The 25,552-nt window shown below is 40.1% G+C and overlaps 1 protein-coding gene and 1 long non-coding RNA gene across 5 annotated transcripts in view; one reads left to right on the top strand and one right to left on the bottom strand.

Moving 5' to 3' along the window:
- RAF1 (Raf-1 proto-oncogene, serine/threonine kinase) overlaps window positions 1-24,389 on the bottom strand; it is a 75,215-nt gene extending 50,826 nt beyond the window's left edge. Inside the window, exon 1 of one of the 4 annotated variants that reach the window (XM_023749644.1) lies at window positions 23,995-24,389. The gene's annotated coding sequence lies outside the window, so the exon portion shown is untranslated. Of the gene's footprint in view, window positions 1-22,872; window positions 22,906-23,994 lie in introns of those variants that run through there. The other 3 variants (XM_006083822.3, XM_023749642.1, XM_023749641.1) reach the window with 3 other exon arrangements.
- Window positions 23,511-25,233, top strand: LOC111824920. The gene is made up of 2 exons (XR_002828001.1): window positions 23,511-23,710; window positions 24,280-25,233. It is a non-coding gene; the product is annotated as an uncharacterized LOC111824920 (long non-coding RNA).
- Window positions 25,234-25,552: the final 319 nt, after the last annotated feature.

Here is a 25,552-nt window from a genome sequence, read left to right as displayed (position 1 = left end):
GGAAGAGGACAAATGTAATCTGAACAATAAAGATTTAAAAAATAAAAAAAGACTACCCAAAAGAACGATATATTTGGGTGGGTACCCTAACAAAAGCAGGCTGAATTACAATAGGCTGTGTAGCTCTCTCAACACCTTTGGACCCTTCTGATCGCCACTCATTTATGATGTTGGAAGTGTCTGCCACCCCTTCTCATGCAGATTAAAACTTATGGCAAAAGCCCACGAGTGCCTCTCATTTGAGAGACAATTATTAGCCTGCCTGAGCATTAAGACTGCCTCAATGACTGAAGGACATAAAACAATCATGAAACCTGAGATACCCATAATGTCTTGGGTGATGTTGAAGAAACACTCTAATGAGAAAGGCAGTACCCAGAAGAGTTCCATAATAAAATGGAAATGGTTTATACAGGAGCATGCTACCTAAGGAATACAAGGAGGCAGCCACCATACCCATGAGTAGGTAGCCTCTTTTCCTCCAGAACTGTCTTTGGAGCCACCTGCAGAGCTGCTGGAACCAACTGCCACAATGACAGTGCCTGATGAACAGCTCTCAACTAAACAACAAAGAGCTGCTTGGCAGTTCCACGACGAACAGAGAATATCACAAACTCACACTCCTCTTTTGAGAACTTTCTTCCCTCACCATAGGAATAAGCCCCAAGCAGCGATGTTTATATGTTTATATTCATGATCCTACCCTCTAGGCCCCACTATAATGGAATGGAACAAAGATCCAAGCTGGGCAACTTGATTTGAAATAGAGACTAGATAGAATGGTTCTATGAACTGAAACATGTAAACTCAGAAGTTATAAGAGGAGAAGGTGGGCCCAAAAGCAGGAAAAGCAATTTTGCTGTTAAGATGGCAATATTCTCCAAACTGATCTATAGTTTCAACACAATCCCTATCAGAATAGGCTTCTTTGCTGGCTTATCTGTAGAAACTGATAAGTTGACCCTAAAATTTATATGTAAACTCAAAGGACTCAGTATATAGCCAAAGAATTTTGAAAAAGAACAAAGTTGGAGGATTCACACTTCCCAATTTCAAACTTATTCAAGACAGTGTGGTACTGGCATAGGGACAGACATACAGATCAATGGAACAGAAATGAGAAGGGTGCCAAACAATGGCCCCAGCACAAATGGTGCTGATACAACTGGATTATCTACATGCAAAAGAATAAAACTGAACCCCTACTTCACAGCATGTACAAATATTAACCCAAAAGATCAAGATTCTTTTGTAAGAGCTAAAACTAAAAATTCTAACACTTAAAAGAAAACATAGGAGCCCTAGCCAATTTGGCCCAGTGGATAGAGCATCGGCCTGTGGACCCAAGGGTCCTGGGTTTGATTCCAGTCAAGGGCATATGCCCAGATTGTGGACTTGGTCCCAGTGAGGGGCACGCAGGAGGCAGCCAATCAATGATTCTCTCTCATCATTGATGTTTCTATCTCTCTCTCCTTTCCTCTCTGAAATCAATAAGAATATATTTTTTTAAAAAAAAGAGAAAAATAAAACATGGGAGTAAATAAATCATCATGATCTTGAATCTGGCAGTGGCTTTTTAGTAACGCCATCACTGGAGGGGGGGAGAAGCAATTGACAACATTTATTGTTTTGGAGATTTTGTTTAAAAATAAACAAATTGGAAACCCCCCCCCCCCCAAAAAGTATAAGCAACAACAACAAAAACCAGATACATTCATCAAAATAAAAAAAACTTTTGTGCTTTAAGAACACCATCAAGAAAGTAAAAACAGCCCAGCTGGTGTGGCTCAGTGATTGAGCATCAACCTATGAACCTGGATGTCATGGTTCGATGCCAGTCAGGCACATGCGAGGGTTGCAGGCTTGATCCCCCGTGGGGGACGTGCAGGAGATAGCCAATCAATGATTCTCTCTCATCATTGATGTTACTATCTCTCTCCCTCTCCCTTCCTTTCTAAAATCAATAAAAATATATTTTTTTTAAAAAGTAAAAAGACAACCGAATTTAAAAATAGGCAAAGGATTTTGAATAGACATTTTTCCAAAGGAGAAACAGGAACAGGTAATAACAACATGAAAAAGTGCTCAATATCACTAATCATTAGGGAAATGAAAATCAAAACCACAATGATACCACTTCACACCCATTAGGATTACTGTTATAAAAAAAAGTGTTGGCAAGAATGTGGAGCAATTGGAACTCTTGTGCATTGCTGGTGAGAATGTAAAATGGTGCAGCTGCTATGAAAAACAATATGGCAGTTACTCAAAAAATTGGAAATAGAATTACTACATGATCCTGCAAGTCCACTTCTAGATATAGACCCAAAAAAACTAAAGCATTTACTCAAAGAAATATTTGCACACCCATGTTCATAACAGCATTACAGTTCACAATAGCCAAAAGGTGGAAAAAAACCAAGTGTCCAATGACCAATGAATTGATAACAAAATGTGCTATACACATACAAAGGAATATTATTCATCTTTAAAAAGCAAGGAAATTCTGATACATGCTACAACATAGATGAACCTTAAGGACATTGTGTTATGTGAAATAAGCCCGTCATAAAAGGAGAAATATTGTATGATTCCACTTATGACACACCTAGAGTATTCAAATTCATACACATAAAGTAGAATGGTAGAGTTGCCAGAGATAGGAGTAGTTTAATGGGTACAGAGTTTTAGTCTGGATTTATGAAAAGGTTGTGGAGACAGATGGTTGTAATGGTTACAACAGTGTGTGAATGTACTTAATGCTATTGAATTGTACGCTTAAAATGGTTAAGATGGTAAATTTATATTTGGTTAAGATAGTAAATTTATGTTATGTATATTTTACCACAATACATTTTTTAAAGGAAGTTTAGTTGTGCCCTGGCCAGTTGCTCAGTGGTTAGAGCGTCAGCCCATAAACCGAAGGGTCACGGGTTTGATTACAGTCCAGGTCAGGGCGCATGTGGGAGGCAACTGATTGATCAATGTATCTCTCTCACGTGGATGTTTCTCTCTCTCTCCCCCTCCCACTTTCCCCTCCACTCACTCTAAAAATCAATGGGAAAAATATCCTCCAGTGAGGATTAAAAAAAAAAAATGTTTACAATTGCCTAATCCTACCATGTCATTAAAAAATAAAGATAGCATGTTGACCATTATAGGTCAAAACACTATGAAGTCACTGATACTAAATTTGGAGGCACTGGAAAGCTTGTGCAACTCCCTGGATCTTATGGCTTCATCTTTTTAATTTTTTTACTCTTATTTTTTCCATCATCATTTATCCCCTCTATATCTCTCTTCCCCCTGCACCATCACTCCCCCCTCCCCTGCCACAATCACCACACTATTATCAGTGTCCATTAATTTTGTGGCTTCATCTTAAAAACAAGGTGGGTAGAACTAGATCAGTCCTCTTCCCAGATTAGTGTCTCTGGACCCCTATGGACTTCAAATGTAATTTTAAAAAATCCTCTGGTTACTTTCAACATTTCCAAATAAAACCTAATAAAAGTATTCTTTTACCTTCCAAAAGCCTGCCCAGAGCAATAAAAAATATTTTTAAAATCGGGGTTCTCTCTTTCCTACAGACTAGAATTATAGGACTCCAGGGTGGGCTTGCAGGTTATTAAAACCTTAAGACCTCAGTATGTTCGTAGCAGCATTATTCCTAATAACTAAAAGGTGGAAACAGCTCAACAGCCCATCAACTGATGAACAAATAAACAAAACATGGTATGTCCAAACAAGGGAATATTACTTGGTCATAAAAAGAAATGAAGTACTGATATATTCTACAACATGGTTGAACCTTGAAAACTTTATGCTAAATGAGAGAAACCAGCGACAAAAGTTTACACATTACATGAGTCCATTCATTAAAAAGTCCATAATAGACAAGTCCATAGAGATAGAAAGTAGATTAATGTTTGTCTATGGCTGGGGGGATGAGGAAGTTTGGAGGGTTATGGCTATTGGGTTTCTTCGGGGGGGGGGGGGTTTACATGTTTTTATTGATTCTGGAGAGAGAAAAGAAAGGGGGTTGGGAAGAGGGGAGAAGAGAGAGAAACATTGATCAGTTGCCTCCTGCACACACCCCAACTGGGGATTGAACCCACAACTTAGGTATGTGTCCTAAGTGGGAATCAAACCCACCTTTTGGTGTACAATAATGACGTTCCAACCAATGGAACCAACCTGGCCAGGGTAAGAATTTCCCACCTGCCCCCCACATAAAATATAAATGTTTTAACTCCATGAGAACAGTGACTCAGCCTTGTTAACCTTTGTAAACTTAACTCCTAGAATACTTGGCAAGTAGTTGTTGAATGACTAAATGAACTGAGCATGTGCTTAGAAATACAAAAAACACCTGAACCTGAATAAACTTGGCTGTGTGGACCTGGGCAAATCACACCTAAGGCTGAATTTAATCTGTAAAATGAGCACAACTATATTTAAGAGGTTGTTGTGAGAAGTAAACGAAAAACTACAAAGAGTGCAAAACTCAATGTCTGATACATAGTGGGCACTTAATCCATGATAGCTATTACTACATGATAACTATATTACTATTATTGATGATAATATAACAGTGCTTAGCACAAAAAAGTAACCTTGATTCCTTTATTTTCCTCACCCACCACATTGAATCATTCATCCTGTCCTGTCAAGTTCCTCCTTCAAAATTCAACCACTTTAGCCCTTCCCATGTGGCTCAGTTTGGTTGAGCATAGTCCCATACACCAGGAGGTCGCTGGTTCAATTCCTGGTCAAACCCGGGTTGCAGGCTCAATCCCCAGTTAGGGGACATGCAGGAAGCAGCCAATCGATGTTTCTATATCGCTCTTCCTCTCCCTTCCTCTCTCTGAAATCAATAAAAACATATTAAAAAAATTTTTTTGATCCAACCATTTTAACCAAATCCCAGCCAATCATCATCATCTCTTGCCTATTCCATCTATTCCACTATGTTCCACTCCCAATCTCTCTAAATCTACTCTCTAGGCATCTAAAAACACAAACCTGCTATTTTTCCTCTCCTAAAATCCTCCATAGGTTCCCCATCACACTCAAAATAAAACCCCAATTCTTTAACTATGACCTACAAGGCCTTACACAATGACCTGGCCTCTATCTCCCTTTTCCACCTTATCTCCTACCCCTCTCTCACGCTCACTTTATTTCTGTCATACTGACCTTCTTGCTGCTAGCTCACTTCTTATCAATCATACACTCAAAAGTCACTCCTCAAGGAGGACCTCCTTGACCATCCTGCCCCTACCCATCATTCTTTTCTCTTTACTCAGCTTTATGGTTTTCATAATTCTTTGAAGTTGTATTAGATATCTGCCTACTCAGTGTTTACTGTCCCCTACCCCACTAGACAATATGCTCCAAGAAGCTAAGTTCATTTCACCCTTATAACCCCTTTGCCTTAACAATGTCTAGCACACAGTAGGTCCTTGAGATATTTCCGGAATGAATAACAAAATACTGTCATCTGGGTCCAATGAATGCTGCGTTCTAACAGAAATTTTCAGTGCAGTCATTAGGAACCACACTATGCTAAGGGACTACACTCTAGAATCAGAACACTAACAACTGCAGAATTCTACAACTGTACAAACAGCACAATACAACTGTTGACTGGCAGTCGGCTAAATAGTCTTATAACAACTCATCAGACAGATCCCAGGCAAAAACCAGCTGATAATACCCAACTGAAGCCATTATAGAATTACTATACTGACATTATTTCCAAAGTTTGATTTACTAGTATTGTTTGGCATTTCCCCCCATAGTGTGTGTGTGTGTGTGTGTGTGTGTGTGTGTGTGTGTGTGTTTCAATAAAACTAAGCACCACTTCTGTTCACCTGGCTCTGTCACACGAAATTGTAAACATTTTCCACCTACACACATACATATTCAATCTGTCCTAAATATACAATGCTAAAAATAAAAAGTGGTTTTAAACCACAGTAACCCTACTAAAGAAAGTAGAAATGTGTTTTTAAACATGCATAAGGTCATGTGCAATCCAAAAGAATGTGTAGAAAGAGAAGCATTCTTTAGAGGGGATTGTTCAGTTTAAAAGATATACAATAATTCCCAAGTATTTTGGGTACATGTTTCAAAAAAACAAGAATGTTTTAAGCATTATGCTAGTTATAGTTTAGAATCTTGGGTATAAATTTAAAATATTCTTCATGTAGGATGGACCTGAGAGCATTATACTAAGCAAGCCAGTCGGAGAAAGATAAATATCACATGATCTTACTCATTTGTGGAATATAATGAACATAAACTGATGAACAAAAATAGAGCCAGAGAAAAAATATTTTAGAATATAATAGAATTGTTATTTGCAGATTTTTAATATTTCTTACAACTTATGTGATATTACACTGTACTGTTTTGCTAATATTTATTTTAAAATCTTTTTTTCTTGAAATATTAATGTTTATTGCATGTAACATTATATCTAAAATAGTTTTTCTTGAAATATTAATGTTTACTGCATGTAAAAAACAACAACAACAACAAAAACACCTAGGATGGAGGACTCGGGGTCTGTGTGTGTGTGTGTGTGTGTGTATCCTATCTAATAAAAGACAAAAAGGGTAATTAACCGTACCTCTGCTATGCTTCCCATTGGCTAATCAGGGCAATATGCAAATTAACTGCCAACAAAGATAGCGGCCGGCAGCCATGCAGCTGAAGTGAACATGAGGCTTGCTTGCTCCAGTGATGGAGGAAGCCAAGGTTCCCCTCCTGCCGCGGCCCAGCTCTGAGCCCGAAAGCAACAATGTTTCAATTATATAAGCTAAACAAATCCCAGATACCTGCTTTCAGCTGGCTGCGGCCTCAGAGCTGGGAGAGCCAGTGACGGCAACAATGTTTCAATTATAGAAGGTAAATAAATCTCAGAAAAAAAAGAAAAAAAGGAGAGACTGGGAGCTTCAGTCGCTGGCCAGCCTGAAAATGGCCCTCAGCCCCTCACCCAGACTGGCCAGGCAACCAGTGGGGACCCCCACCCTGAAGGGGGTGTGACCAGCCTGAAAACACCCATCAGCCCCTCACCCAGGCTGGCCAGGCACCCCAGCGGGACCCTCACCCTGATCCCGGGACACCCTTCAGGGCAAACCAGCCAGCCCCCCACCCCTGCACCAGGCCTCTATCCTATATAGTAAAAGGGTAATGTGCAAACTGACCCTAACAGCAGAACGACTGGGAATGACTGGTCACTATGACATACACTGACCACCAGGGGGCAGACGCTCAATGCAGGAGCTGCCCTCTGGTGGTCAGTGAGCTCCCACATGGGGGAGCTCTGCTCAGCCACAAGCCAGGCTGATGGCTGCCAGTACAGCGGTGGTGGTGGGAGCCTCTCCTGCCTCCTCAGCAGCGCTAAGGATGTCTGACTGCAGCTTAGGCCTGCTCCCGCTGGCAAGTGGACATCCCCTGAGGGCTGCCGGGCTACAAGAGGGATGCCTGACTGCCAGCTTAGGCCCAATCCCCCGGGATGCAGGCTTAAGCCACCAGGTGGTCATTCCCTGAGGGGGTCCCAGACTGCGAGAGGGCACAGGCCGGGCTGAGGGTTCCGCCCCCCCCCCCCCAGTGCACAAACTTTTGTGCACCCGACTCTATATATATATATATATATATATATATATTCTTTCATTTCTTTTATTTTTGTTTATTTTTATGTTTGTTATAAATACTCAAATATTCTTTTTTACCAAATAAGTAAATAAAAATTAAAAACAAAAAATATATATATTCTTCATGTATATAAATTGCCCACCATGAAACCAACCAGACATTCAGTAAAATTAAGAATTAAAGAGTAAACAATTAAGGAGTAATATTAATAAATAAAGAGTAATACAGTAAAATTAAGAAGTAAACAATAAACAAGAGTAATTCAGTAAAACAAGCTTAAAATTTTGTTAATGCTTCCAGGATTTCCAAAACTAGCAAAAGCTAAATGAGAGAACTGCTACATGTTCACATTATGTTTGCAAATGACTATAATGGTAATCACTACTTTCTCTATATTTGTTATGGGCCAAACACCACAGGCCATAATATTGAACCCCTAAGAATAATTCTCCATTTTAGTAAAAGAATGAAGCCAATTTCTTAATAAATAAATAAGAACTGCTGAATGTCAACAAGTTTTATAAGCCACAGCAAATTAGCTGATTTCTATGGTGCAATATAAACTTCTCAAACTCCTTTCTTTTTTAGAACTATTTTTTTAAATATATTTTTATTGATGTCAGAGAAGAAGGGAGAAGGAGATAGATAGAAACATCAATGATGAGAGAGAATCATCCATCAGCTGCCTCTTGCATGCCCTACACTGGGGATCCGGCCCACAACTCCAGCATATGCCCTGACCACGAATGGAACTGTGACTTCCTGGTTCATAGGTCAACGCTGAACCACTGAGCCATGATGGTCGGGCTAATCTTATTTCTTGAAAGTAAAGCAATGAAAATCACTGGCCTCCTGCTTCAGAGCTTTCCGCTAAACGTATAGCAGAAAATTCACTGGCTGTACTGGTGCATGCTGTTCATGGAAACCCTCAAGAAATGTATTCCTGGTTTTAAAAAATCTGATTTACAGTAAAAGTTGAGTGTTTCTGAACATTTCTATATTTCTGAATTATTCAAGAAGGAGTTTGCACAGCTGGCATGGCTCGATGGTTGAGCATTAATCTATGAAGCAGGAGGTCACGATTTAATTCCCAGTCAGGACACATGCCCGGGGTTTCAGGCTCGATCCCCAGTGGGGGCTGTGCAGAAGGCAGCGGTCAATGATTCTCTCTCATCATTGATATTTCTCTCTCTCTCTCTCCCTCTCCCTTCCTCTCTGAAGTCAATAAAAATATATTTTAAAAATAAAAAAATGATTATCTTTTTAAGTCTAAACACTGGAAAGGCAAGGTACAAGTCCTCCCATAATATTGCACTTCCATCCTCAGGCAACAAATCAAATGGCCAGTAAGAGCACAGTACCAACCACTCAACCCCCAAGCCTCAGCAGAGAAGTCACAAACATTCTGTTGGCTAAGGCAAAAAGCTGTACTGTATTTCCAGAGTCTGCAGAGTTCTGAAAACTGTTGCCACAATCTGCATACCCCAATCTACACAAAGTACCATGAGAAACTGATTATAGCAGGTAAGAACACTCAAGTAAGCAAACATTTCATATATCAAACAAAGTAAGAAGGTAGTAAATATAGGGGCCACAGTATGTTTGTGAAAGTGACTTGTTAAAATTTTTTAAAGAAATCAAGTTATTTCCTAGTACAATTCCCAATAAATTGTTCAAAGTGATTTTATAAAAGACATTTGTATAATTTATTCTGCTCATAATCCAGGAAAACACTGAGTTGTGGTAAAAACATTTTAAACTCAACACATTCATTTCAGCCTGCTCACACTGCGGCCCAGTTCTAGTAATAATTTCAGAGGCATTTCTAAAAATGAATTACTAGTGCTAGATTAATGAAATGTAAGTTAGAAAACAAAATAAACTTTTCCAAAACTTTGGGAGGGTTTCATTGTCTTTGCTTGAGTTTATCAAATGCTATAAAAAATGTTTTAAAAGCAGGATTATGTTTAAGGTGCAATATTACTAGGGTGCAGCACACATACAAAATACTGTTAAGTAGCCTCAGGACAAGTCAAATCTGTTAAGACTACAATTATGTAAATGTAACTAGCAGTACTTAGGGTATAATTTTAAGTGATTTGAGTCCTATGCTTTAAAGTCCATCTCCCACTTTAAAACCTAATCTGAGGCATAAGTGCCTGGAAATTCTACCCTACCGACTTCTGGGGATATAAACCACACTAGAGCACTCACTCAACATTTCTCATTTATTCTCTTGTCACACAGCTCCTCTCCTAAAAGGTGGCCCCATCTTTTGGTTAAAAAAACAAACCAGCCCGGCCAGCATGGCTCAGTGGTTGAGTGTCGACCTATGAATAGGTTCAATTCCCAGTCAGGGCATATGCCTGGGTTGCAGGGCAAGATACCCAAGGTGGGGTGTGCAGGAGGCAGCTGATCGATGACTCTCTCTCATCATTGATGATTCTATCTCTCTCTCCCTCTCCCTCTCCCTTCCTCTCTGAAATCAATGAAAATATATATATATATTTAAAACCCACAATTATAGCAATCCTGATTAATCCACAAAGCTTTTTAGGGGTTCAAATGTACAAGAACTAAAACATCCCAAAACTTCTGCCTAAAAGAATCAAGAAGAAATTGGCAAATTTAGGGTTAAAGTTGACTTTGTTTTACCCTCTCCCTACCTCAGCCAGGTTAAGCAGCCACATACATGTTACTAGGGAAACACACATACACCGAATAATGTAAATAACACACAGGCATTTTCAATTTTCCTCAAAAATGCGTTGTAAATCAGAGTTTATAATTATAATTTTTCTGAAAAACCTTACTTTTTAGTTTTTCTTCAAATATTATCTTATATTTCACTTATATTAAGTGGCAGAACAAAAATATCTAAGGTAGCCAAGCACTTTGATGTTTAAATGCGATTTTAAGAGACTCTACCTAAAACCTAGTTTCTGAGAATGCAGCAATACCTTCTGTGTGGTTAAGACTGATTCCAGAAAGTTTATTTCAATCAATAGACCTGATAATTCTACAGAACTTTACAGTTTATTCAACTCTCCTCACCACTACCTCAGGGGACTGTTAAGCTGGGTAAAGGAGGTAGTATTCCTACTTCTTTTTTAGATAAAGAAAATGTAGTGATGCCCTAGTGGGCTTGGATCAGTGGATAAGAGCGTCGGCCCAAGGACTGAAGGGTCCTGGGTTTGATTCCAGTCAAGGGCACGTACCTCAGTTGCAGGCTGGATCCCGGCCCTAGTCAGGCACGTGTGAGAGGCAACCAATAGATGTGTCTCTCTCACATTGATGTTTCTCTCCATCTCTCCCTCTCCCTTCCACTCTCTCTAAAAATCAATGGAAAAATATCCTCAGGTGAGGATTAACAACAACAAAAAAAAGCTTTAGTGAAAATTTAAGAGAAACGAAACAAATAAATTCAGATCTTCATTAAATTGCAGCTCTATAACACACTGATTTAATTATGTGATGTTACTATTGTAGTACTTTTAAAGAGTTTATAAGTAATGCATCAGACCTGTATGTAGAGGAAAGGAACATTTATACCATTTCTAAATAATAAATGATTTAGTTTAAATTCATTATCCTAGCATTCCTAATGTTTTTTCTAACTTGGCCTTTCTTACTTCTTATCTACTAAGTAATATAGAACAGAGGGTGTATCAAAAAGACAATCTCTTATTCAGAAAGTTAATTCTTATAATCTGCAGTAAATGGATACAATTTAAGACAAATACAATGAAGACTCCATAAATTTTTAAGCCATTCCTTTTTATCCTCATTCCAAAAAAATTTTCCCCAGATTAGATAAATTAGAAGACTTCTGAACTTAAAAACCATGACTCACTAATTCTGAATATTAGCCAATACAAAAGAATTCCTACACATCAAAATAACCTAGGCACTGCCCTCCAGTTAAAATTCTATTGTAATATATTATCTAGCTGCCCTGAGTTTCTCCTTCACAAGCATAGAGGAGGAGGAACTAGTAGCGAAGAGCTTTAAAAGTCTATGTCTGGCATAAATGGCCTGAATACAGTAAATGCCTGTATTTTTAAATAGTATTTTATTTACTGACATCTAAATTTAAGACACATTTCTTTCTTCTCTACTTGGCATGTTTTATAACATGTGAGGATTAAATAATATATGGGAAGTACATAGTGTTAACCTGAGATAGTAAATGCTACCTATTATCATGTGTTATACAATCAATGATGGTTCTATTGGTTACAATAATCAGGAACTCTTCAAGATGGACCTTAAACCTCCAGCCTGGCTTTTTCTGAGTTCAAAGCCTAAAGCTCTTAATCACTATGCTATTGTATTCCAAAACTTAAGTTCCAGGTTCCAAAGTACAGACCAACTTTGAAAGACCTTATTTAGCTCTCACGTTACTTAGGGGATTAAGACTGGCACTATCTATTCATTTGCTCTTTGCAAACTGTATCCATATTCCCTGAGATCCTCTGCAGAACATTTCTTCCTCTTTAAAATAGGATAATGTATATGAGCACATCACCAGGTTGTTGGGAAGATTAAGGGAATTAAGAAAAAATCTTAAGTGTAGTCAGTCAATGAAGGTAAGCTATTATCTTTACGGATCATTTTTTTTAAAAGTGTTTCTTTAAACAAAAGAATACACCCTTAAAAATCAAATGTCATCTCATCCAAGCTAGGAAACAATATGTCTACTTTGGAAAAGGCTATTTGGATTAAGCTATAGTTTCCCAACCAGTCCAAAAGGACACTCTGATACACTGCAAGGTGGGGTGTGTGTGTCAATATTTTTAGTTTTCTCACTCCTCTTTCTCAATTTCTGACCACAAACTGATACCTTCATCAGATGACTTGCCAGCATAAACGCACATAGAAAAATAGGACACTCTACCCTTCTCAAAATTAACAATCAGGGACTGCCCAAGTTTTGAAGATTCTGTTAAAAAAAGGTATTTTTAAAATACAAGTTAAAAATCAGCTAGTTCAAAAATAATTATGTTAATCAGCTCCACAGTGAAATATGTCTTCAGCCAATTTCATTTTTAACTCTTGCAACAAATTAGTTTTTCATTATTTTAAGTCACTTTGTCTGAACCCTTTTTAACCCAAGTTTTACTTTTCATCTCCAAATCAGTCATTGTTTTACAGGGAATGAGAATGGGGGGAAAGTTTAGATGGAAACGAACCTAATGATGAAGAGTATAGCCATTTTTATTTTTTATGCAACTTCATTTTCCTTTTATTTTAAATATTTAAATATAATAACTTTACAAAAACACCCACTATATATAGCATAATGTCCCCATCCTCAGTTCCCTATAAAACTTTTGCTCTGCTTTATTTTTTTCTATAGCACCTAAACGATATATAAATTAGGGGTCTTTTTTTTTAACCCCTTCTTTGCCTTACCCCTTCCCTTTCTTCTCCTGTCTAACTCCACTAAGTAACTTATATTAACAGCCTAACATTCTTTGGTAATTTTCTCTATGCTTATAATACCATACATACATATAAAGTTTTTAGAAGTAATTTATATTTCCAAATCTATTAATCTTTAAAAAGATACATTGACTGATTACAGAATACCTGTTTATGGGGGTGCGGGAGTCGGAAAAAGACAAAAATAAATAACCTATAGATGGCTCTTGCCAATATGTGTGGACATATGTATCTCGTCTTTTCTATGCACAGATATATATTTATATTTTTATTTATAAAAATGGGATCTTCTTATACTTAGTGCCCTACTTTTTTCACTTAATGTATCTTATCACCCAGGGTTAACTGAAATCATCTTTCACCAGTTGACTGAATACATTTTAGATTAAAAGGATATGCCCTGGCCAGATGGGTTAGTTGGTTGGAGCATCTTTCTGTACACCAAAAGGTTGCAGGTTTGATTCCAGGCCAGGGCACATACCTAGGTTGCTGGTTGATCCCTGGGGTGTGTAAGGGAGACAATCAATGTTTCTATCTCACATCAATGTTTTTCTCTCTCTCTATCTCCCTTCTACTCTCTCTAAAATCAATAAAAACATATCCTCAGTGAAAATTTAAAACAACAACTTCTTTAAAAAAAAAAAAAGGGTATGAGGGTATAAAGAAAGGTGGTTACAACAACTACATGTATCAGCTTATCAAAAACCTTTATTCTTTTCAAAAAAGACGAGTCGTTAAGTCTGTAATTAATTTATCCCTTTAAAGAATATTATATACAAATATATTTATAAGGAAGAAAAAAAGTCCATCAGATGCAAATATAGACAGCTGTCTAACTTCTAAGCTACTGGTTTGCCTATTAAATATAATTAGCAGAAAGAAAAAAGCCTAGAGCCACTTCATATCTATTAGGACGGTTATTATAAAAAAAAAAAAGAAAAAGATAAACAACGTATGTTGGCAAGGATGTGGAGAAACTGGAACTTCCATGCATTGCTGGTGGGAATGTACAATAGTGCAGCTGCTGTGAAAACAGTTTAGCAGTTCCTCAAAGGGTTAGACCAGCCGTGGGCAAACTACGGCCCGCAGGCCGGATCCAGCCCATTTGAAATGAATAAAACTAAAAAAAAAAAAAAAGACCGTACCCTTTTATGTAATGATGTTTACTTTGAATTTATATTAGTTCACACAAACACTCCATCCATGCTTTTGTTCCGGCCCTCCGGTCCAGTTTATGAACCCATTGTGGCCCTCGAGTCAAAAAGTTTGCCCACCCCTGGGTTAGACAGAACTACCATATGATCACTCCTAGGCATATACTCAAAGGAAAACAGAAACTAAAAACAGACACGTATATACCAACTGGAGGCCTGGTGCACGAAATTTGTGCACAGGGGGTAGGTCCCTCAGCCCAACCTGCACCCTCTCCAATCTGGGAGCCCTCAGGGGAGCCCTCTCCAATCTGGGAGCCCTGACGGCTTGGGCCCAACTCCCCATGGTTCTCTGCTCTCTGCGGGGCCTGGCCACTCTGCACCCACTGCCCAGAGGCTCTCTGCGGCCCAGAGGCTCTCTGCGGCCCAGAGGCCCTCCGCGGCCTGGGCAGGATGCTTGCCTCGTCGCCGCAGCAAAAAAGCAAGCATTCAGCCAGGCCACTCATGCTGCCCACTCTCAGCAGCCATCCCCCCCCCCACACACACACCCAGGACTGGGGGATTCCGCGGGGCTGAGGGGACTGGGCACCACCATCTTTGTGATGGAGTGACAGTTAATTTGCATATTGCCCTTTTATTAGATAGGATTATTAGGTAGGATGTTCATAACAGCATTATTCACAGTAGCCAAAAGGTGGAAACAACATGAGTCCATCAACAGATAAATAAATGGATAAACAAAATATTATTTAGTCATAAAAAAGAAATTCTGTGCCCAGATGGTGTGGCTCAGTGGTTGAGCATTGATCCATGAACAAAGAAGTCACCAGTTCGATTCCCAGTCAGGGCACATGCCCTAGTTGTGGGCTTGATCCCCAGTAGGGGGTGTGCAGGAGGCAGCCAATTGATGTTTCTCTCTCATCAATATTTCTATCTCTCTATCCCTCTCCTTTCCTCTCTCTCTAAAAATCAATTAAAAACATATTTTTTTAAAAAAAGAATGAAATTCTGACACATGGTACAATATGAATGACCCTTGAAAACATGCTAAGTGAAATAAGCCAGACACAAAATTACAAATATGGTGTTATTCCCTTATTTGAGGTACTTGGAAGAAGCAAATTCATAAGAGAGACTGTAGAAGAGTTTACCAGGGGCTAGGGGTAAGAGGAATGGGGAGTTATTGTTTAATGGGTACAGGGTTCTGTTTGGGATGACAAAAAAGTTCTAGAAATAGTGGTGATGGTTGCACAATGTTGTGAATTTACTTAATGCCACTGAATATTTTACATAAATATGGTTAATATGGTAAATTTTACACAGAAAAATGTTTAGTAAGTGGGGTAAACTATATATAACAAAATTTACCATATTAACCATATTTATGTATACAGTATACACAAACTTTTAAGACTTGGAGATTTATAATCAAGAGTAAGACATGACCTACCTTTAAGGAGCTTAAGTCTAGCCAGAGATGTAAGACATCTATACAAAAAATTCAATTCAAGAAACATTATTAGCACCTTACATTCAACAAATTGAACTGCAATCAGGGCTAGCCACTGTGCTAAAATTTGGGTATTCAAAGGTGATTAAGATACAGTCCTCTATGAAAAGAAAGAGAAATGTAAACAAATACTTTAACAAAATATGTACCACAATAAATACATATAAAGTCTACAAAGCAGAGTACCAAAAAGTACTTATACAAACCATTTAAGTTTAAATAAAAGATCTCATAAAACCTACTATTAAGTGTTGGAATTTAGATTCAACACTTTCAAAATACACAGACCTGGTCCCTCAGCCTCTCAAAGGAAAATTTTTTTTCACAAGTATCAATAAATAAGGAATTGAACATTGAGTTGGAAGCATTAATTTGAGCTTATAATCTAAGGAAATGGTAAACTCACAAATGACTATATGATAAAGGCCATAAAAAATAAATGCAAAGAGTTTTAAGGCAGGGCTCAAGGAAATAATAAGTGAGAAGAGAAAAAGATCAGGATGTGATATTTAGAAGATGGTATTCAAAATGGCTTCTTAAAAGGGAGCAGATAAAAGTAAGGAAATCAGCCCTAGCTGGTTTGACTCAATGGACAGAGCATCTGACGCCTGCGGACTGAAGGGTCCCAGGTTCGATTCCGGCCAAGGGCACATGCCTGGGTTGCAGGCTCAATCCCCAGTAGGGGCTGTGCAGGAGGCAGCCAATCAATGATTCTCTCTCATCACTGATGTCTCTCTCTCTCTCTCTCCCTCTCCCTTCCTCTCTAAAATCAATAAAATATATATTTTTAAAAATAAGAAAATCATGCCAATCTCTCTTCATTAAAGTCATTGAAGGCAGGAACTTACCTTGTTCGCCCTGCACCAAGCACAGTAACCTGCATCTACTTAAGTGCTAATAAAAATGGTTTTTTAATTCTAAAAAATAGTATGAGGAATCCATGTTAGCAAGACACAGAAGCAAGAACTGTATGCGTATCTGATAAGTAATGGAGGAAACTCTTGGAAGATTTGCACAAAGAAGGCCAGCACATCTACACTTGAATATTCTTGTGTCATCATAAAAAGGATATATAAGATTTCTCCATGAAAGAAAGCTGGGTAACTGGGGGAACAAGCAGGAAGGTAGCATTACTCTGCACAACGTAATTTCCTGTATCCTTTCAATTCTGTGGCATGTGACTGTATTATCTATTCAAAAAATTATTAAAACTTCATTTTTTTTAAAGAATGTGTTTTTTTAAATATATTTTATTGATTTTTTACAGAGAGGAAGGAAGAGAGATAGAGAGTTAGAAACATCAATGAGAAAAAAACATTGATCAGCTGCCTCCTGCACATCCCCCACTGGGGATGTGCCCGCAACCAAGGTACATGCCCTTGACCGGAATCGAACCTGGGACCCTTCAGTCCGCAGGCCGACGCTCTATCCACTGAGCCAAACCGGTTTCGGCAAAACTTCATTTTTTTTTAATCTGCACATTAAGAAAGTGAATCTAGCAGTCATAATGGATAATGCACTGGCATGGGGAAAAACAAAAGAAAAGGAGCTCAGCGCTGGCCAGGTTGCTCAGTGACTGGAGTGTTGTACTGTACACCAAAAGTTTGGGGGTTCAATTCCTGGTCAGGGCATATACCCAGATTGTGGGTTTGATTCCCAGTCAGGGTGTGTATGGTAGGGAGCTGATCGATGTTTCTCTCACATTCTCCCTTCCTCTCTCTCTAAAAATCAAATTTAAAAAAAAACATATCCTTGAGTAAGAATTTAAAAAAAGAAAAAGGAGTTCAGTTCAGAGGCTTAACAGTAAAGGCAAACAGTAATAAAAGCTAGAACTAATCTGAAATAGAAAGTAGTTGAAAGAAGCAAAAAAAATATAGTTGTCAATGTAATCTGATAGTGACTGAATCAATACCATAAATTGTATTGATTTAATTTTATTAAATGTATTTTTTTATTTTTAAACAATATATTCAGAGAATATGGAAAGTATAAAGAGGAACATTATCCTTATGTTTACTGTTTAACAACCATTGTTAACATCTACATGTATTTTCTCCCTATATGTAGTTTTTAAGATACAATTCACGTACCATACAAATCACATATTTTAACTGTACAATTCAATGGTTTTTATTATATTCACAGAGTTGTGCATCCAACTCCACAATCAATTTTAGAACATTTTCATCACCCCCCAAAAAGAACTCCTATCACAGTCATTGCCCGATCCCCACTCCCTCCAGCCCCTGGCAACCACTAGTCTACTGTCTGTCTCTGTAGATCAGGCTATTCTGAACATTTCATATAAATGGAATCGTACAATATGTGGTCTTTACTGCCTGAATTCTTTCATTCAACATAATGTTTGTAAGGTTCACTACATGTTGGAGAATATATCAGTATTTGTTCCTAAATAATATTCCACTGTTTTAATTTTTTATATTCCAGATACACAATTTTGTGTTCAGCATTTTCCATGCCATAAATGCTTCATACGTGTCATATTTAATGAAAAGCATAGTGCCTCAAGTGGCTATACCACAGTTTACATAATTATTTTATTGCTGTTGAACATTTTAACTCTTTCCAGTTTTTTTTATTGTAAACAAATTTTCTTAAAGCAAATGGGAGCTCCTTTCTGAATGATCTATCTGTATCCAGAAGCTCTGAGCTTCCTAATGAGATTTGCCAAAGAGAAGAGTCACATTTTTCCAAAGAAAACAGGATTTCATCTATCTCAAGCCTAGGAAGATGTTAAAAGTTAACCAAGGCTGAAAAGGATGCCTCCAAAATACCCATTTTAAGAATGAAAACTCATAAATTTAAAGACATATTAGCATAGTTAAACATTAACTAGCCTGACTGACTCTTCCATTAGAAATGTACATGGGCCCTAACCGGTTTGGCTCAGTGCCTGTGGACTGAAGGGTCCCAGCTTCGATTCCGGTCAAGGGCATGTACCTTGGTTGCAGGCATATCCCCAGTGGGGGGTGTGCAGGAGGCAGCTGATCGATGTTTCTCTCTCATCGATGTTTCTCACTCTCTATCCCTCTCCCTTCCCTCTATCCCTCTGTAAAAATATCAATAAAATATATATTTTTTAAAAAGAAATGTACATGTTTGGAGAAAGGTAAATACTTTGTCCAAATGTGATGCCTAGTATTAAGTAGCTTCAAAAAAATATCAGAAAACTTTTGCTTTCCATAGCAGATTGAGTGTAAAAAGAGGGAGGAAAAAAAAAAAAAACACCTCTTGAGACTAAAAATGGCGGCGGATAAGTGGATGCTTCACTCCCAGGACCAAACTGAAATTACAACAAAAATACAAAAAAAACCCCTAGCTGGTTTGACTCAGTGGAAGGGTCCCACATTCGATTCCAGTCAAGGGCACATGCCCAGGTTGTGGGCTCGACCCCCAGTGTGGGGTTTGCAGGAGGCAGCCGATTGATGATTTTCTCTCCTCGTTGATGTTTCTCCCTCTCCCTTCCTCTCTGAAACCAATAAAAAAATATTTTTAAAAAATACAGAAAAAGCCACCCTGAATAATCAACTGAAGACTAGCTGGAGAGAACCCTAATAACCAATGACAGAAAGTGGAGACTGCATAGAGACTGATTAAAAAATAAACAAAACACACATCTTAACTAAGACAGTAAAGGTGTACTTAACTTTTTTTAAAGATTTTTTTCACCAGTTTTTCTTTTTCTTTCTTTTTAAATATATTTTTATTGATTTCAGAGAGGAAGGGAGAGGGAGAGAGACAGACAGAAACCTCAATGATGAGAGAGAATCATCAATTGGCTGCCTCCTGCACACACACCCCCACCCCCCACCCCCGGGGATCGAGCCCCAAACCCAGGCATGTGCCCTTGACTGGAATCGAACCCGGGACCCCTCAGTCCGCAGGCTGACATTCTATCCACTGAGCCAAACCAGCTAGGCTAGGGCAATGTACTTAATTCTCGCTATTAAATGACAGTAAATAAAATCCAACAAGTAAAAAGAGAAAATGACACTGGTGTAGTCCACATGGTCCTCATAAGCAATCAGATATTGGGTTTTGATTGCCATCAATTACCACTGCCTGCTGCTTCTCATTCATTAACCAAAAAGGTAAACAATCTCTTAGTCACAAAAGTTTTAAAATTCTAAACTAGTTTTAGAATTGTTCATCGCACCCAATAAAATCCCTTAGAATCTGGTCTAAAAATAAAACTATGTGTCAAGTGTTTCTCAAGAAAAACTATGTACACTGATTGGAATGTGAGGCAATTAATACACTTTGTGAGTGATTTGCCAAAGAGACTTCAGATAGCCTGGGCCAAAACCAGCAACAAAGAAACAACACCCACTTGACATTTTCCTTGGTTAAAATGAGATCCTAGGAGTAATTTTAGAAGAAAGGCTAACATCTGAAGTTAACTACTAAAATCACTGAGAGCTACATAAGTATTCTGGGAGAAATTAAGGAAAAGATGACTCAACCAATGTAAAATTAAAGATGAAAACTTTAATATATTATTAAGGAATTTTTACTCACAACTTTAAGGCAAGAATAAAATACCCAGCCATTATGATCATGAAGATAATAAGCAAGGTTAATTTAGCCCTACACATGAAATACTAACTGAATTTAGCAGCACAAATATCTGGTATTACATTTTGATCCTAGTCTGTTTGTTTAATAGGAATCCTTTTCCATCCATACACATACACACACAAAATAAGACAACCTAAATATTACAAACCCATCCTAAGTCAGGCCAGTGTTCCTTAGTTTCCAATTAATTTAGTCAAGGTGAGCAATTTTCCAACTACAGTAATTTGTTTTAAAGAAATGAGACTTCCATGATTTTGCACCATTTAAAAACAAAACAAAAAACTTTTTAAGTCATGATTTTGTGGTTTCATAAACCCCCTACTGTCACGTTAGTCCACTGTCTTTCAAAAGCAATATTTAAAATTCTCTTCTGCAGATCAACATTAAGGCATGCTGTTTGGCTAATAAGCTCCTCCCAAGACCAGGATTATTATGTATGGCCTATTATGTTCCTAACATGCAAAACAAAAGCACTCCCTCATGTAACATTTTTCTATTTTTAGGCAGTAGGTTATCAACAAAGTTTTATCTGAAATTAAAGTGCAACAGAATCATACATCTACTAACAAGGCTACTTAAAATAGTAATTTGAAGATATTAATTATATTTTCCATTTAATAAGTAATCTAGTGCTTCTGGAAAAGTGAAATTTAATTTCCAAGAAGTTTTTAATCTTCAGAGAAAACCACCTACTTGTGATTTCACAAGTGCCATGTTTTAAACTAAAAGCAACTAGTTTCAGAGCAGTTGTAATACACTTGATTTTAAACATTCTCCATTTCATGTTTTAGATTCTTTTCATCATAAATGACCAGCTTAATCTGCTTCCCACTGTTTTCTTCAGCTAAACCAAATCCCTTAACATATTTTAATGTATTTCACTCAAGTCTTTTACTTTGAAGGCATACACTTTTTTTTCAACTACTAACAAGAGTTTAACAAGACTAAGCAATTCCACTATGATTTATGCTCATAAACACCACATACCTAAAAGATAAGCTTTTACAACAGAAACTATAACGGGTTTATTTTCCCAAGTATCCAGTGTTCAACTGGGTCAAATGCTTCTGTTGCAATTTAAGCAGCTTAGTCCTTTAAGTGATAAGAGTGAAAATAAGCCAAAAGAGTCTTTTTTTTTTTTAAGACAAGTTGTGGGGGATAACATTAGTTAATAATATAAGTTTCAGGTGTAAAATTTCATAACACATCATCTATATATTCCACCCAAAGTCTAGTCTCCTTCCATCAACATCAAGAGCATCACAACTCAAGAAAGATTTAGAAACTGTTAGCTGAAGTCTGTTAATATGATAATAAACAACACTTTAACATAGCATTAATCACAATACAGCTGCTTTGGGGAAATCATGTTCATAAAGCTAAAGACTTTATAACAGAATTGGAATCCATGGAATCAATCCAAAGATACAGTTTACTGTACAAAACACATTAACTAAACTTAAAATACTCACTTGCATTCTACACTTTTTCAGACGTTTTACATAACCTGCCAATTTCTATATGACTGGACAGTAGTCATTTAAAATGCAGTACGAGTACAGTGTACTACATTTATAAAGTCAATATTTTTCTGAGCAAGTTATAACTTTAAAAGAGTGATTTTCAACCTTCTTCATCTCATAGCACACACAAACTAATTACTAAAATTATGCGGCACACACAAAAAAATATATTTTTTGCCTTTCTGACAAGAAAAGGATATAATTTTGATTCATTCACACAGGACAGCTATTGTTGGCTGGCTGTTGCCATTTTTTTATTTAAAAATCTAAGTGTTGCTTTTTTTTAGAGAGAGAGAGAGAGAGAAGGGAGGCTGGGAGAGGGAAGAAGAGGGAGTCTAGGGGGAGGGAGGGAGGGAGAGAGAGAAAGAGAGGGAGAGAGAGAGAACATGGACTACTTGTTCCACTTATCTATGCATTGATTCCTGTATGTGCCCTGAAGGGGGAAGACAGAAGGAACAGCAACCTTGAGTCCAATGGAGACAATGTCCTAACTGAGCTACCCGGCCCGGGCAGGTGTGGCATGTTTTAAAAATTCTTGAGACACACCAGTGTGCCATGGCACACCGGTTGAAAATCGTTGCTTTAGAAGAATCTTCTGCAAGAATCCCTAGGAATATGCGTTCAGTTTATTCACTGTGTAAAGCACTTACCAAAAATATTCTTAACTGGGTTTAACAAAGTAAATCTTTTCAATTACTATCAGCTTCAACATCATCAAGGGGGGAAATTAGTCATCAGCAAGAAAAAAAAGAACAAGCAACACATTTAAGAGAATCCAAATGTAATAAACTAGTTCACTATCTTCAACAAAGAGCCTTCACAATCTAGACACCTCTTCCTTTAGGCCTTCACCTCTCACCACTTCCTTCCAGCACCCCAGACTATTTATTTGCTGCTCCCCAAACTCATCCCAACCCCAGCATGGCTCTGCGCTTCGCACCAGCTGTTCCTTCGCTTGAGCATGCTCTGCCCTCCTCACCTGGCGAGCACTTACTCATCCAAACCTCGGTGCAAACGTCCCCTCCAGTGGACACGCTGCCTCGACTCCCCCAAGGAAAAACCAGCTCCCAACTGCCGCAGCACTTGGTCCGTCAGTCCGTCCCCATCACGGCGCATTGTTTTCACGCCGCGGGGGGGGGGGGGCAACAAAGGGTAGATTCCCCCCACTCAGCCCCCAAAGGACCAGGCCAGCAGAAATACTCCATGGACGTGCGCCGAATTCATCCCCACACAGACTGAGTGCTCCTCTGGAGCCCGGCCCCGTCTCCAGGAGACACGGGCGAGCCTATCGCTCTTCCCACCAGAAAAGGAACACCAGAGGCACACCCAGAGCCCCGCAAGGGGAACAATGAATGAACACCGCCGCCTCGCCTCGCCTCCCCGGGGTCCAAACTCCTCTCCCCCCGGCATCGCCTGGCGCTGCAGAGCCCGTGATGCAGCTGCAGGACTGAAACGGCCTGGCGGCTCTCGCTCCACACAAAAGACAGCCCTGGACCTTCATTCCAAAGCATCCCGAGACCAGTGCTCAGCATAAGCACCCCAAACCCTGAGTTAATAACCCAGCGAGTCCTGAAACCCAAGGCGAAGTCCCTATGCTTTCGGGGGGGGGGGGGGGGAGTGACCTATCATATCCTCCACTGGTCCCGGGTTCCTCTCGTCTTCCCTAAAAAGGCTGTCACTTGAGTGACGGTCCCTGAGAGAAGATGCCAGCCCGGGTCCCACACTCCGCGCCACCCGCCCCCCAAGAAAAGGAATGAGCTCATCTGAGTGACAACACAATACGGGCAGCTCCGGGCGGATTTTCCCATTACCAAAACGTGAGGAATGTGCACGGGGTACAGGGGTGGCGCCGGCACGTTCCCCCGAAACACAAGGAAATTAGAGCGGAGATGTGGGAACTTGGCTCGCCGGCCATGACACCGGGCCCCGGGGTCCCCGCCCGCCAGCGCCACCGGGGTGACAGCGGCCTGGCTGGGGCCCTCCACCCACCAGCCGCGGGGCCACTCCGTCAGCGCCGCCCAGTCCGGGCCGACGGGGAAGCGACCCTTTCAGGCCCGCCGCCCGTCTCCCCCGGCATCCAGGCCTCGGCCCCGCCGCCTACCTGAAGGAGCCGGGCCGCCTCCGTGTCCCGTCGTCAGTCCGGCGGCAGCGTCTGGCCCGCTCCTCCTCCCCGCGCCGGGTGAGGGAGCGGGAGGCGGTCACATTCGGCGCGTCCCCAGCCCAGGGGACGGGGCCCCGGGCAGCCCCCGCATCGTCGCACTCGTGCTGCGCGCCTCAGGGCACACGCCCCAAAGCCCGGGCAGCTGGCCCTCTGTGGGGCCCAAGGAGAGCGGCAGGGAACCCTTCTCGTCTCACGCTCCTTCTCGTCTTACTCCCTCCATCTAAGATGGCGGCCCCAGCGCCCGCGATGAAGAAACTCTCGGGCGGCCCCGGCAAGCGAGCCGTCCGCTCGGTGCTCCTCCTCCCGACCTGCGGCGCCACTGTCTCTCTGCTTCTGCGCGAGCCCGCCTGGCCGGCAACTTCAAACTCGGCTCGGGCATCTATCGCTCTGGCCTGAATGTAGGCCCCGCCTCCCTGGGAAGGGGCGTGGCCTCGCCGTCCAGCTGTTTGCCATTTCGGAGATGGGCAGGCTGTAGGGCCAATCGTCGCCGGCGCTTGGGAGAGGCTGTTGGCAGCTGAGAAGGGCCAGCGATTGGCCGCCTCCCAGGGGTCTGAGGCCAGAGGGAGGAAGGCCAACTTGCCAGCATCGCGAGGCCGGGAAGTACCTGAGGATGCTCGGCGTCGACGGCTGTCCAGCTTGGGCGCATCCCCTCCAGAGTCGGGCACTAGGGTTATCAAATCGCGACTCCACCACTTACCGGTTAGGTGGGAAAGTCCCTAAACTTTCCTGAAACTCAGTTTCCTCAGCTGTAAATTGGTGGTTCCTTTCCCCCCATCAGATTGGCAAGAAGTTAAAAAGTGGTAATATCCAGTGTGGTCCAAAGCAGATGAAAGCCCGTCGTGGACCCGCCCTCCATCAGCACTGGCCGGAATGGGTCTGGGGAGGGCAATTGATTCTCTATTGACATGTTTAATGTACATACCCTTCCTCCCACCAATGCCACTTCTAGGTACGAATTCTAAAGCAATATGAACACCTATGCACAAAAAAGGGATGTGCAAAGATGTTTATTGCCATATTGTTTGCGTTAGAGATACACTCGCACTATTTATAGGAAACTGTAGGGCTGGCTCATTCTTTTTTAACAGATAGATGATAGGTCTTCCGTACTATGGAGCTAGCTCTGTTTATGCAACCAGTTTCCTATAAATAATATTCAGGCAATATGTGCAGTATAAAGAAAAATAAAGTGAAGCACGATGAGATAATGTTGGAGTATGTGGACCAACATGAAAATACTAGTAAGTGCAGGGGAAAGATGAAGGCATTGAATGTGGAGGACCTATGAGGGGCGTTGTTTTTTGTTTGTTTTTTTAAAATAGGAATCACTAAAAAAAAAACAAAATTCAGCCCAGTGTAGGGGGTCCTCCATGCACCAAAAGGTTGCGGGTTGGATTCCCAGTCAGGGCAAATGCCCGGGGTTACCGGCTTAATCCCCAGTAGGGGGCGTGCAGGAGGCAGCCTATCAATGTTTCATTCTCACGACGATGTTTCTCCC

This window comes from Myotis lucifugus, unplaced genomic scaffold, assembly GCF_000147115.1.
Source record: "Myotis lucifugus unplaced genomic scaffold, Myoluc2.0 scaffold_8, whole genome shotgun sequence".
NCBI classification, from domain to species: Eukaryota; Metazoa; Chordata; class Mammalia; order Chiroptera; family Vespertilionidae; genus Myotis; species Myotis lucifugus.
This window is presented reverse-complemented; position numbering and strand designations above follow the sequence as displayed.